Below are 12,413 nucleotides of genomic sequence, written 5' to 3'. Positions count from 1 at the left end.
AAAAAAAGATCAAAAAGAACTTGAAGGTTTCTGGTTTAGGCCACTAGGCAACTGATAATAGTCACCAAGGCAGGAAATTTAGCAGTGGTGTCAGGTTGGGGTAAAGATAATGGATTCACTTTTTAGACATACTGAGTTTGAGATGTCTGTAAGATATCCAAACGGAGAGAGCTTTTTAGTAAACAGCTGGATATACAGATTTGGAGCTTAAGAAAAAGATGTGAAGTAAATAAAAAGACTGGGGAGTCATCAGGGCAGAGGTTAAGGACGTGGGTGAGATTTCCTAGGGAGAGTATGCAGGAGGACAAGAGAATTCTACCCAGAATGGAGCTCTGGAGAACAACATTGAAAGAACTGTGGATGGTGGACCTGAAGAGCAGCCTACAAAGGAGACTGAGAAGTAGCTTCCCCCAAAGAGAAGCAGAACAAGAAACATCAAGGGAAGAGAGCAGTTCAGGAAAGAAAGGTCAACCAGGTCAAGACTTGTTGTTCTTTAATTGTGTAAGGTGATGGCAGGAAAGTATTTAGCAAGTAGAGGGTCACTGGTGACCTTAACAAACACAGTTTTAATGGAGTGATGAGGGTGCAGGTCAGATTACAATAGGCTGAAGAGTCAAAGGGAATGAGAAAGCAGAGACATAGATTCAGACTATCACTTTCTAGTATCCTGGTTATGAAAAGCCTCAAAATTCTGCAAAAGTAAAATTTAAACTCCTTCTCAGGCTTGGAAGACCTTTCATGACACGATTCCTACTGACTTGTCCAGTTGTAGCTCCCATCACCACATCTGACCCCTCCCCACATGTCCAGCTATTAAGGGTTTCCTGAACACCGCTGGTCTTTGCAAACGTCTTCCTCACATACACTGCTCTTGCAATTCTCTCACCATCCTCCCGTCTGCCAAATGCCAACTCATTCCTCAGGTCTTAATTCCTCTGTGGGGAGACTTCTCTAATCCCCCCTAAGTCAAGTTGGGTTTCACGCCTCTAATTTAGTACAGCAACCAACTTGCTGAACGGTTAATGTCTGAATGCCCGTTTTCCTTTTTGAAAAATTCATTCAACAAATACTTATTGAGCCCCTACTATGTGCCAGACGCTTTGGATGTAGTGGTGAACAAGGAAGACGATACTCACATCCTTACAAAGCAGACACTCTAGCAGGGGAGACAGAAAATAATGGGCACAGATAAGAGAATTTCAGACAGAATGCTGTGCGATGGAGAAAATTAAACAGGAGAGGGATGACAGAATGATGGAAAGGGGAACATTTAAACTGGCTAGTCAGGATGGGCCACTTGAGCAGCTACTTAACTGATGAGAAGGAAGAATCCATGCAAAGACAGGGAAGCAAAGGGCTCATAGGAAGTATATAAAGGGCTGGGAATGGATTTGACTTTTTCATAGAATAGCAGGCAGTCCAGTGTGGCTGAAGCATAGCATGGGGGAGGGCGCTAGGAGATAAGCCTGGAAGGTCAGCGAGGTGGACAGCGCCAGATCCAATGTGGCCTTGGGCGTCATGTGAAGGAGTTTGGATTTATCTCTAAATACGATGGGAAACTTTTCCAAACATACTTCCCAGGGCTCTCTCAGAGCATGAACTCCAGGGCTCAGGCTCTAGTCCTTAGCAATCACCTCCCTTTTCTGCCACTCACTGCCTAGTACGTAGTCAGATATCCATAAACATTACCTGCATGAATGACTTTGAATTCTGGATGTGAAGTAAAAATTATATCAAAGGGCCCCATTTTTATGTGCTTTACTTCAGAATTAATAAGACTAAAGATGTCTATATAACATTCACACGTATAGCTTGTACTCTGTATGTATCTCAACATTTTTTAAGATGCCAGCAAAAGATACATAGTCTTTAAAAAAAAATGTAAACCAATTTTGGGCAGGTCATTCCTGCAGAGTCCTCCTAAGCTGAGTCTTTATCTTTAGCAGATGAACTAATAACTTTCTAACAGAGCTTGGTGAAACCTCAAGGGTGTGTGAAGAAGTGCTATAGACACGCTGTCCTTATAATTCAGCCCTCGTTTCCCCACGGTACACTGGCAAATCACCACTGCTGTGTGAGCTGGCATTCCTGCCCCTGGCCTCTACAACACGTGGCCTGGAACTTCTCTCGCTCCTTCCCACTTAGCTCAGGGCTCAATATGCCAAATTAGGCAATACGTGACACAAACAGATCCATTCCTTGGCTATTCCTAGACTGTCCAATCTACAGAAATCATACTACTCCTCATTTAATACTTACACTTTTATGTTTCCCCCTGTGCAGGGAAAATGACTGTGTCATACATTTTTAAATTCCCCGTACCAATAATAAACAGTGAAATCACTCTCATCCAGGTAGTAAGAAGCATATTGTAAGTACCTACCAGGTGCCAGGCACCATCCCTTTCACAATTCTATTGTTTTGACTGGATTTTATATTAACTACGTATCCTAACCATCCAGAAGTAGTGGTGGCAGGATGGGAGAGAAAGGGCAAGTTTATTGGGGGGAAAGGTTGAGATCCCAAACCAGAGGTGATGTTTAGGAAGCTACAAAGGCAGGTGGGCACCAGACCAAGGACCTCAGGATGACATGCTAAGGAACGTGGAGTGAAGTTATTTTACTTGGTATTAATGGTATTACTTTTAATTTTGACATGGTAATTAAATTTAATGTTCCTGACATAGCAGAAATATATTATTTATTTATTCATTCATTCATTCATTCATTCATTTTGGCCGTGCTGCACAGCATGCAGGATCTTAGTTCCCCAACCAGGAATTGAACCTGCACCCCCTGCAGAGGAAGCACAGAGGCTTAACCACTGGACCACCAGGGAAGTCCCAAGTGCTATTTATTTAAGTCCTTTATTTCTTCTATCAGAATTTTATAATTATTTCTAAAATATGTGTATCTATACATACATATGTGAACATTTCTTCAATAGTACTGCAAACAGAATCTTTTTAAAATTTCCTAGCTATATAGCTTTAGCTAAAGGAAACAATATATTTGACTTATATTCCATAACTTTGCTGAACAGTTTTCGGGATGATCTTTCGGATTTTTCTGTACACATCACTTAAAAAATTTTTTATTTCTCCATCTTTCTCACATTTAGCTGTCATTACTTTCATACTCCACTTTACTATCGAATGTTTTTAAAACGTGATGTCAAACAGAATAGTAATAAAAAGTTATTCTTATATTGGTTTTATTACAAAGCTTCTTATTAAAAATAATTTTGGTTTTTCTATACAAACAGCTCATACAACTCAACAACAAAAAAACAACCCAATCGAAAAATGGGCAGAAGACCTAAACAGACATTTCTCCAAAGAAGACATACAGATGGCCCACAGGCACATGAAAGATGCTCATCATCACTAATTATTAGAGAAATGCAAATCAAAACTACAGTGAGGTATCACCTCACACCAGTCAGAATGGCCATCATCAGAAAATCCACAAATAACAAATGCTGGAGAGGGTGTGGAGAAAAGGGAACCCTCTTGCACTGTTGGTGGGAATGTAAATTGGTGCAGCCATTAAGGAAAACAGTATGGAGGGTCCTCAAAAAACTAAAAATAGATGTGCCATGTAATCCAGCAATCCTATTCCTGGGCATATATCCAGATAAAACCATAATTCAAAAAGATACATGCACCCCTATGTTCATAGCAGCACTATTCACAATAGCCAAGACATGGCAACAACCTAAATGCCTATGGACAGATGAATGGATAAAGAAGATGTCGTACATATATATACAATGGAATACTGCTCAGCCAAAAAGAATGAAATAATGTCATTTGCAGCAAGATGGATGGACCTAGAGATGATCATACTAAGTGAAGTAAGTCAGAAAGGGAAAGACAATTACCACAGGATATCACTTATATGTGGAATCTAAAATAGGACATAAATGAACTTATCTATGAAACAGAAACGGAGTCACAGACATAGAGAACAGACTTGTGGTTGCCAAGGGGGAGAGGGGGTGGGGAAGGGATAGATTGGGAGTTCGGGGTTAGCAGATGCAAACGATTATACATAGAATGGATGAACAACAAGGTCCTACTGTATAGCCCAGGGAACTATATTCAGTATCATATGATAAATCATAATGGAAAAGAATATGAAAAGGAATGTATATATGTATAACTGAATCACTTTGCTGTACAGCAGAAGTTAACACAACATTGTAAATCAACTATACTTCAATAAAATAAATTTTTAAATTTTTTTTGGTTTTTCTACTCTTTGTATATGAAACCCTCTATGAATTTATTTTTAGAGTTTTTGTCAAGAATAGATGAATTCTGTCAAATGTTATTCTGATGTCTCAGGTTAATTGTATGTACTGTTTCTCCTAATGATGTCAAACATCATGCTAATAGTTTTTCTTGCATTAGACCAGGAGTTGCAAACTCACTTTGTAAAGGGCCAGAATGTAAATATTTTAGGCTTTGTGAGTCATATATGGTCTGTGTTGCATATTCTTGTTTCTTTTAACAATGCTTTAAAAACGCCAAAACTCTTCTTAGCTTGTGTGCTGCTCACAAACAGATCACTGACAGCAGGATTTGGCCTGTAGGCCATAGCTCACCCAACCAGCCCCCGTTCCCTCTCCTCCTCCTCTCCCATCAAAAATGGTTATTAAATGGCTGCAATACTCTTAGTTAAGACTCCAGGAAGACTTAAGGTGGTACCTAGTAGACCCTGTTAGCTAGACAAAAGTACTACTAAGAATCCTGAAGGCGTTGTTCCACACAAGCCTTACATGCCCAAGGTAGAGAGAGGTCTGTATCAAAAACAATTATAGATGTGGCTTTGGGGGCATGGAGTGAACTCCACCAAGGTTCAGAAGAAACTCACAATATTTTTAAAGAAGTTGTATTACTAAAAAATACTAACAGCTTGGACTAAAAGGGGCAGAGACAGATTAAAATGATGAGACTTCTGGGTGCCCACTTTTTTACAGGCAGGAGGCAGAATGCGAAAGCTGAAATTATGGGCTATCTATTCTGGAAAAGAGAGGACATCTCAGAGGGTGGAGCCAAGAGTCCTGGAGAACCAGAGACTAGGGAACCACTCCTAAGGAATAGAAACGTATTTCCTGCTTCCAGAGCAAGATGTGTGATAACACATGCCTGGCTGCATTTCAGTGGATTAATGGCTGCTATGTGCCTCCTGTCACCTGCTTGTTGAATACAAGTATGTAGCGTGGTTAACTTGTTCCTATCTCATTATTGTGTGCAGGGTGTGCGGGGGGCAGATAACTTGTCTTTTTATTCACAAGCCTCTCAATCAAGAAGAGCTGCAACCAAAGTACTGCACCTGGAAGCCCCGAGTGCATCTGGAAGTGACGCACATTGTGAGCTCATGGACTTCGGGCCTGATGCCACTGTGGAGCATTACTTTGAGAGTTCTGGTAGGGAGGGGGTGTGGGAGGGACGCTAATAATCGTGGCCAGAGGGGAGACTATGGTAGATAAAACGTGGCCACAAGTCATTTCCTCCCATCAAGTGCTGGACTCTATGTTCCCATCTCTTAAACCTGTGCCGGCCTTGTGACTTGCTTTGACCAATAGAATGCGGCAGAAGTGAGATTATGTACTTCCTGCAGCTTCCCCCTCAATCTCTTAGAATGCTTCCACCCATGGAAAGAAGCTCAGACTAGCCTCCTGAAAGATGAGAGGCTGCGTGGGTGAGAACTGAGGCAGCCTGGCCAACGGCCCCATCCGACAGCCCTCAGTCTTCTGCCAACCAACTGCACATTCGGATGTAAGCCCCGCCGACACCACAGGAGCAGAGCCTGTGATCCCAGCTGAGCCTGTCTGAACTGCTCCAGAATCATGAGCAAATAAGTCATTGTTTTATGCCACTAAGTTTTTGGAATGTGGTTTGTTACACAGCAATCAACTGATGTACTCATTGCTCCTATCTAGTAGCCTGGGTGCAAAGGGAGATAATGCAGTGGATTACCTACTGCTGTCCAGTGGCTAACATTTCCACTGCACTCATACTCCCACTCCTCCAATAAGTAGGAATGCCAGCATCCCCTACACTCCCCCTCATCCCTGCCAGACCAACCATACATAGATAAATCCTGGCATGTGTGTGAACAGAATCTGTAGAACTAGATGTAGTAAGTTAAAGTTTATTTTATTATTATTACCTTTACTAAATTTAAAAGTTTGCATTATTCTCCAAGAGAAGCAATTCTTGCTAATAATATTATCAATGACTGACTCGTCCAATCTGAAGAATACTTTTCATTGCCTATTCTCTTACTTAAAAACCTCCCCAATATTGTGAGAATAAAATTAAGACTCCTTACTATGGTAGACAAGGCTTGCCATCACATGGTCTATGTCCTCCAGTCTCCCAACTAGCCAACCCCCCACATGCAGCCTTTGCTCTTACCCTACTAGCTGATCTTTCTCCAACCCTCAGTGTGTTTGCATTTGCAGTTCCCTTGGTCTAATGCCACCTCCCCCTTTACACTGCCAATCCCTATTTAGACATGTCAATTTCTCTAAGAAGCATTTCCTGAGGACTCTCTCCTTTACACTCCCCAAATACTTTCACACTGTTTTGTCACCATTAAAAAAATATGTATCTGTCCATCCCTTCAAAAGCTATAAGCTCCCGGTAAAGACAGCCTCTGCTCTTGTATTTCTGCATCTAGCAGAGGTGCTGGCACATAGCAGGTACTTAATGGTCTGCTGAATAAACCAGTGAATGAACTGTGTAGCCACAGTTTTAAAAGTCTGATATTTTCCAATTATACTTATTTTAGGTATTATTATGACAGGCCATTTATATAGTACTATATATTAAAGTGACAATGCTACAGAAATGTAAGAAGAATAAAGTACTCTCTTACACATAAAATAGCTATTTTTTAAATTACATTTTGTCCATAAATGTACAGCCTCTTTCAGTAAAACTTCATATTTTACTCAGCAAAATAAGTAACAACTTTATAGAACATACATAGAATGTGAATAGGTATGGAAATTATACATACTGGAAATTTTTAAAGTATATTTATAACACATGGTTGTGTATATTAGCTCTTTTTTGGTATATTGTATTGGTAATAAATCATGTAATTTTCTACCGATTACATTAGAATTGAGCTATATATACATTCATAATTAGGGTACAGAAGAAATTAGAAACCATTATTATCAAATATTACATGGAAACAAATCATTTTTATGTTGGAAGAGATCTTTTAAGTCATCCAACTAGATGTATTTATGTTACTGATGAGGATACTGAGATCTGGAGCAATTAAGTCACTAAAGCCACCCATCTGGTTGATATTGGTACCAAGATTAAAAAATCAAGGATAATTGTTACTTTTTAGGCTGGGCAGTTTTCAAGTTTACAAGTTTTAAAAAAAACTTGTAAAGGTCTCAGTATAGGTCCACTCTATCTTTAACCATTAAAAAGGTTACGTTTTTTTTATTTAAGCAGAGCATTTTTTCCCTAAGAATAAGTAGAGTAACATGTCTGTATATAATAAATTATGACCAAATGGGGTTTATCCCAGGAATGCAAAGTTGCTTCAACATTTAGAAACCATTAATGTAATCCACCTACATTAATAGGAAGATAATATGATAGTCTGAATAGACACAGAAAAGGCATTTGACAAAATCCAACATCCATTCAGGATAGAAACTCTCAACAAACTGGAAATAAAAGAGAACTTCCTCATTGTGATAAAAGGCATCTAGGAAAAATCTAGAGCTGACATCAGATTTAATGGTGAGATACTGAACGTTTTTCCCTAAGGTCAACACAAGGCAGGATGGCCACTATCATCACTTCCAGCCACCTTTGTACTAGAAGCCAGTGCAAAAGGCAAGAAAATGAAATAAAAGGCATAAAAATTTGAAAAGAAGTGAAACTATCATTATTTACAGATGACGTGATTGTTTACACAGAAAATCCTAAGGAAAACACAGAAAAACTTTAAGATGGATAAATAAATTTAGCAAAAGCATAGGACACAAGGTCAACGTACAAAAATCAACTGTATTTCTATGAGCAGTATACAGAAAAATAAAAATTTTAGATGCCATTTATAATGTCATAAAAAAGAATAAACTATTTAGAATAAATTTACCCCCCAAAATATAAGACCGCTACACTAAAAACTGCAAAATACTGCGGAGAAATTTGAGAAGACTCAAACAGAGATTTATACCATGCTCATGGATTGAGAAACGCAGGATTGTTAAGATGTAAGATGTCAACTCTCTCCAAATTGATTTCTGGATTCAATGACATCACAAGTGAAATCATAGCAGGCACTCTGTAGAAATAATGTTGATTCTAAAATGTATATGGAAATGCAAAGGATCTAGAACGTTCTTCAAACATTCTTGAAAAAGAAGTACAAATTGGAGAACTTACACCATGTAATTTCTAGACTTACTATAAAAGCTATAGTAATCAAGACAGTATGGTATTAGTGAAAGAACAGATGACAGGTAAGGAGTAGAATAGAGAGTCTAGAAATAAACCATAAATATTTGGTCAACGGATTTTTAACCAAGGTGGCAAAGTTTTTCAGTGGGGGAAAGAACAGACTTTTAAGAAGAAATGTTGCTGGAACAACTGGGTAACTATACAGGAGAGAGGGGAAGAAATGAACCGTAACTCCTACCTCACACCATACGCAAATATTAATTCAAAATGGATCACAGACCTGAAAGTAAAAATAATAACAAAAAAGCCCCTAGGGGGAAGAAACATCAGAGAATATCTTTGCAGCTTTGGACTTGCAAGACCAAGATTTCTTAGACAAGATACAAAAAGCACTATTCACACAGGAAAAAAATTTTGCTTTTCAAAAGACATTGTTAAGAAATGAAAAGGTGGGACTTCCCTGGCGGTCCAGTGGTTAAGACCAAGCTTCTACTGCAGGGGGCATGGGTTCCATTCCTAGTCAGGGAACTAAGATCCTGCATGCAGAAAGAAATGAAAAGGCAAGCCACAAAGAAAGTATTTGCAATTTAACAAAGATTTTTATCCAGAATACATAAATAATTACAGCAACTGGATAATAAACGAATAACCTGACTTTAAAAATGGGCACAAAACTTGAACAGACATTCACAAAAGAAGATACACAGATGGCCAATAAGCACATAAAAAATGCTCAACATCATTAGTTGTCAGAGAAATTCGAATTAAAACTGCAGTGAGATACTACTTCATATTCACTTAGAATGGCTAATACTAAAAAGACTGGCAGTGTCAAATATTAGAGAGGATGTAAAACAACTGGAATTCTCATACACTGCTGGTGAGAATGAAAAGTGGTACAACCACTTGGAAAAACAGTTTGGCAATTTCTTATAAAGTTAAATACCTACTGTTTGGCCCAGAAATCATATGCCTAGATATTTACCCAGGAGATGAAAATATATGCACACAAAGACATCTATAAGAATATTCACAGCAGTTTTATTCAAAATAGCCAAATGTAAACAACCCAAAAGGTTAAACAACAGGTGAATAGTTAAAGAAATTATGGTATATCCATACAACAAAATACTAACCAGAAACAAAAAATAGTGAACTACTGATTCAAGCAACATGGATGAATCTCCGAGATACAAGAGTACAGACTGCATGATTACATTTACGTGAAGTACTAGAACAAGCAACACTACACTTAGATGTTAAAAGCCAGAACAGTGGTTATCTTGCAGTGGGGGAAGGAGAGTGGCTGACTGAAAAGGAGTATGACAAAACTTTCTAGGGTGGTAGAAATGTTCTAACCACTGATCTGGGTAGTGGTTACAGAGGTGTATATATTTGTCAAAACTTATCCAACAATACACTGAACATCTGTGCATTTACTATATGTAAATTACATATCAATAAAAAGTCTGCTTAATTCTGTATATTAAATATCTGTTAATAAAGCAAAAGTATTGCATAGAAGGACAAGGGCTTAAATTGCCTCTTCTCTAGAGTATCCAAGAAGTGTTCCAACTCATGAGAAGCATAGATACAAAAGTTAAAGTTCCATGTGGAATCTAGAAAAATGGTACAGATGAACCAGTTTGCAAGGCAGAAATAGAGACACAGACGTAAGAGAACAAACGTATGGACACCAAGGGGGGGAAGTGGGGGTGGAATGAACTGGGAGATTGGGATTGACATATATACACTAATATGTATAAAACAGATAACTAATGAGAACCTGCTCTATAGCACAGGGAACTCTACTTCACTTTGCTGTACAGTAGAAACTAACACAACATTGTAAAACAACTACACCCCAATTTAAAAAAAAAAAGCTAAAGTTCCTCCTGTACAGCAACTAGTGTTTTGATTCCATTTTAAATGATTAAATCTTATGCAATTAAATTCCCCTTAAAGAGCCAAAAGATCATTCTCCATTTTCTGGTTTAAACAATTAAATCTTGAGAAGTCTCATTTTTAAAATGGCTGTTTATTTCCACTCTACTTCTACTTCTACTGTCCCTACTACCATTGCTACAGATATTCCAAAAAGTGAGTGACTGGGGGAAAGAGGGCATTAAAAAATATTACCATAGGAAAAAATGTTGCTGCAATTATGACTTGAATGCGTTCAATCATTTAATAGTACATTAAAAGATATTTCACAACTTAAAAGAGAAAGACAGAAAGTAGATTAATGTTTGCTTAGGGCCAAGGGGGATGGGAGGGATAGGGGAGTGATGGCTAAAAGGCACCAGTTTCTATTTGAGAGGATGAAAATGTCCTAAAATTGACTGTGGTGACAGTTGCACATATGTGTGACTACATTAAAAATCACCAAATTGTACATATGAAATAGGTGAGTTCTGTGATATGTGAACTATATCTCAAAAAAGCTGTCATTTAAAAAAAGCCATTGAGATTCTGATTGGGATTGCATTGGCATCTATAGATCAATTTGGAGAAAACATATATATTTACAATATTAATTTTTCCCAATACATGAAAATTATGTAGTTCTGCCCTTATTTGGGTCTTCTTTAGTTTCTCTCAACAATGTTTTATAGAATTTTATAGAGAAATTTGTACATAATTTATCAGATTTATTCCTGGGTAACTGATATTTCTGATGCTACTTACATAGTATCTTAAAAAAAAAAAGAGAGAAAGCACTGAATTGTCCTAATGTGGGGTAAGAAGATGAATAGAGCATGATATGCATACTCAGTCATAAAAATTTTGAAATAAAAAATCACTACACATGGTCTAACAAATAATTTTTTCTGATTTTAAAATTTATTTATGGAAAAGTCACACAAATAACCACATTCAGAAAAAAGAATAAAATTATATAAACCTATATAATGTTATAAATCAATGCTACCTCAATAAAAATAAATAAAATTTAAAAATACATAAACCTGCAAATATTCTGGAAAAATCCATGACAGGTAGACACCACAGTGAACAAATACATCCTGGTTTATATTTGTTAGGTTCCTTAGCTTACAGTGAAAACAGATACTGTTTAATTTTAGTATCTATATTTACCCAATATATGTATTTATTAGCAAAATGCTTTCATGGCAAAGAAATTTTATTTTACAACGGTTAAGTTTACATCTAAAGCCAGTAACATTTAAAGTGTTTAAAGCTGTCCATCATGTTGGTGCTACAGAGCCCTTATTAACCTTTAAATTCAAGTTAACTGAAATATTATTATCTAACTGCATTAATTAGTAGATGGTGAAAGCAGATGGTGGACTTTTCTTTCATAAAGTAAGTATTTGTTTTCTACTAAAATGAAATAGATATAAATCACATCTGGGCTTCAAGTTAACCTTGTTTGAGCTACTTAATGTTTCCAGATCTCAGTCTTTCACCTACCAAAGGAGGTTAGATGAAAACATCTCCATAGTCCCAACTAGCTTTAAAATTCTGTTAATTCTATAATAAGGAAACAGCAAAATACCATATGGTCTTACCATAGTTTAAGCAAACACAGTAGTGTATGAAAAACTAGATGTGTACAAAATGAAAGACTTAGTAATTATTAGTTTACACAAAGGATTCTCTACTTTTTTTACCCCAGAATTGGCAAGTTCCCTAAATATCATTTACACTAAACTTTTCAAAAACATACCTGATACTTACTGAAAGTGCAAATGCATGATGTTTCTGAATCGTGATCTTATCTCTACTAATAATCATAGTTATCTCACACTGGAATTAGGATAAAAAGCATAGTATATATGAAACCATTTTAGAAGAAAGGCTATATATAACTGTAAGGTATTTTAGACATTTTGAAAAGTATCCAAATAAATAATATGTTCACAAATGGGGCTACTTTTCCTTGTCTGAGTGATGTGAGAGATAGAGCTTTATCTCAAAGAGACTCTCAGAAATTATGTAA

General features: G+C 37.2%; 1 protein-coding gene across 1 annotated transcript in view; it reads right to left on the bottom strand.

Moving 5' to 3' along the window:
• LYST (lysosomal trafficking regulator) overlaps nucleotides 1–12,413 on the bottom strand; it is a 178,367-nt gene that overhangs the window by 137,332 nt on the left and 28,622 nt on the right. The window lies entirely within an intron of this gene.

This window comes from Eschrichtius robustus, chromosome 7 (assembly GCF_028021215.1).
Source record: "Eschrichtius robustus isolate mEscRob2 chromosome 7, mEscRob2.pri, whole genome shotgun sequence".
NCBI classification, from domain to species: Eukaryota; Metazoa; Chordata; class Mammalia; order Artiodactyla; family Eschrichtiidae; genus Eschrichtius; species Eschrichtius robustus.
This window is presented reverse-complemented; position numbering and strand designations above follow the sequence as displayed.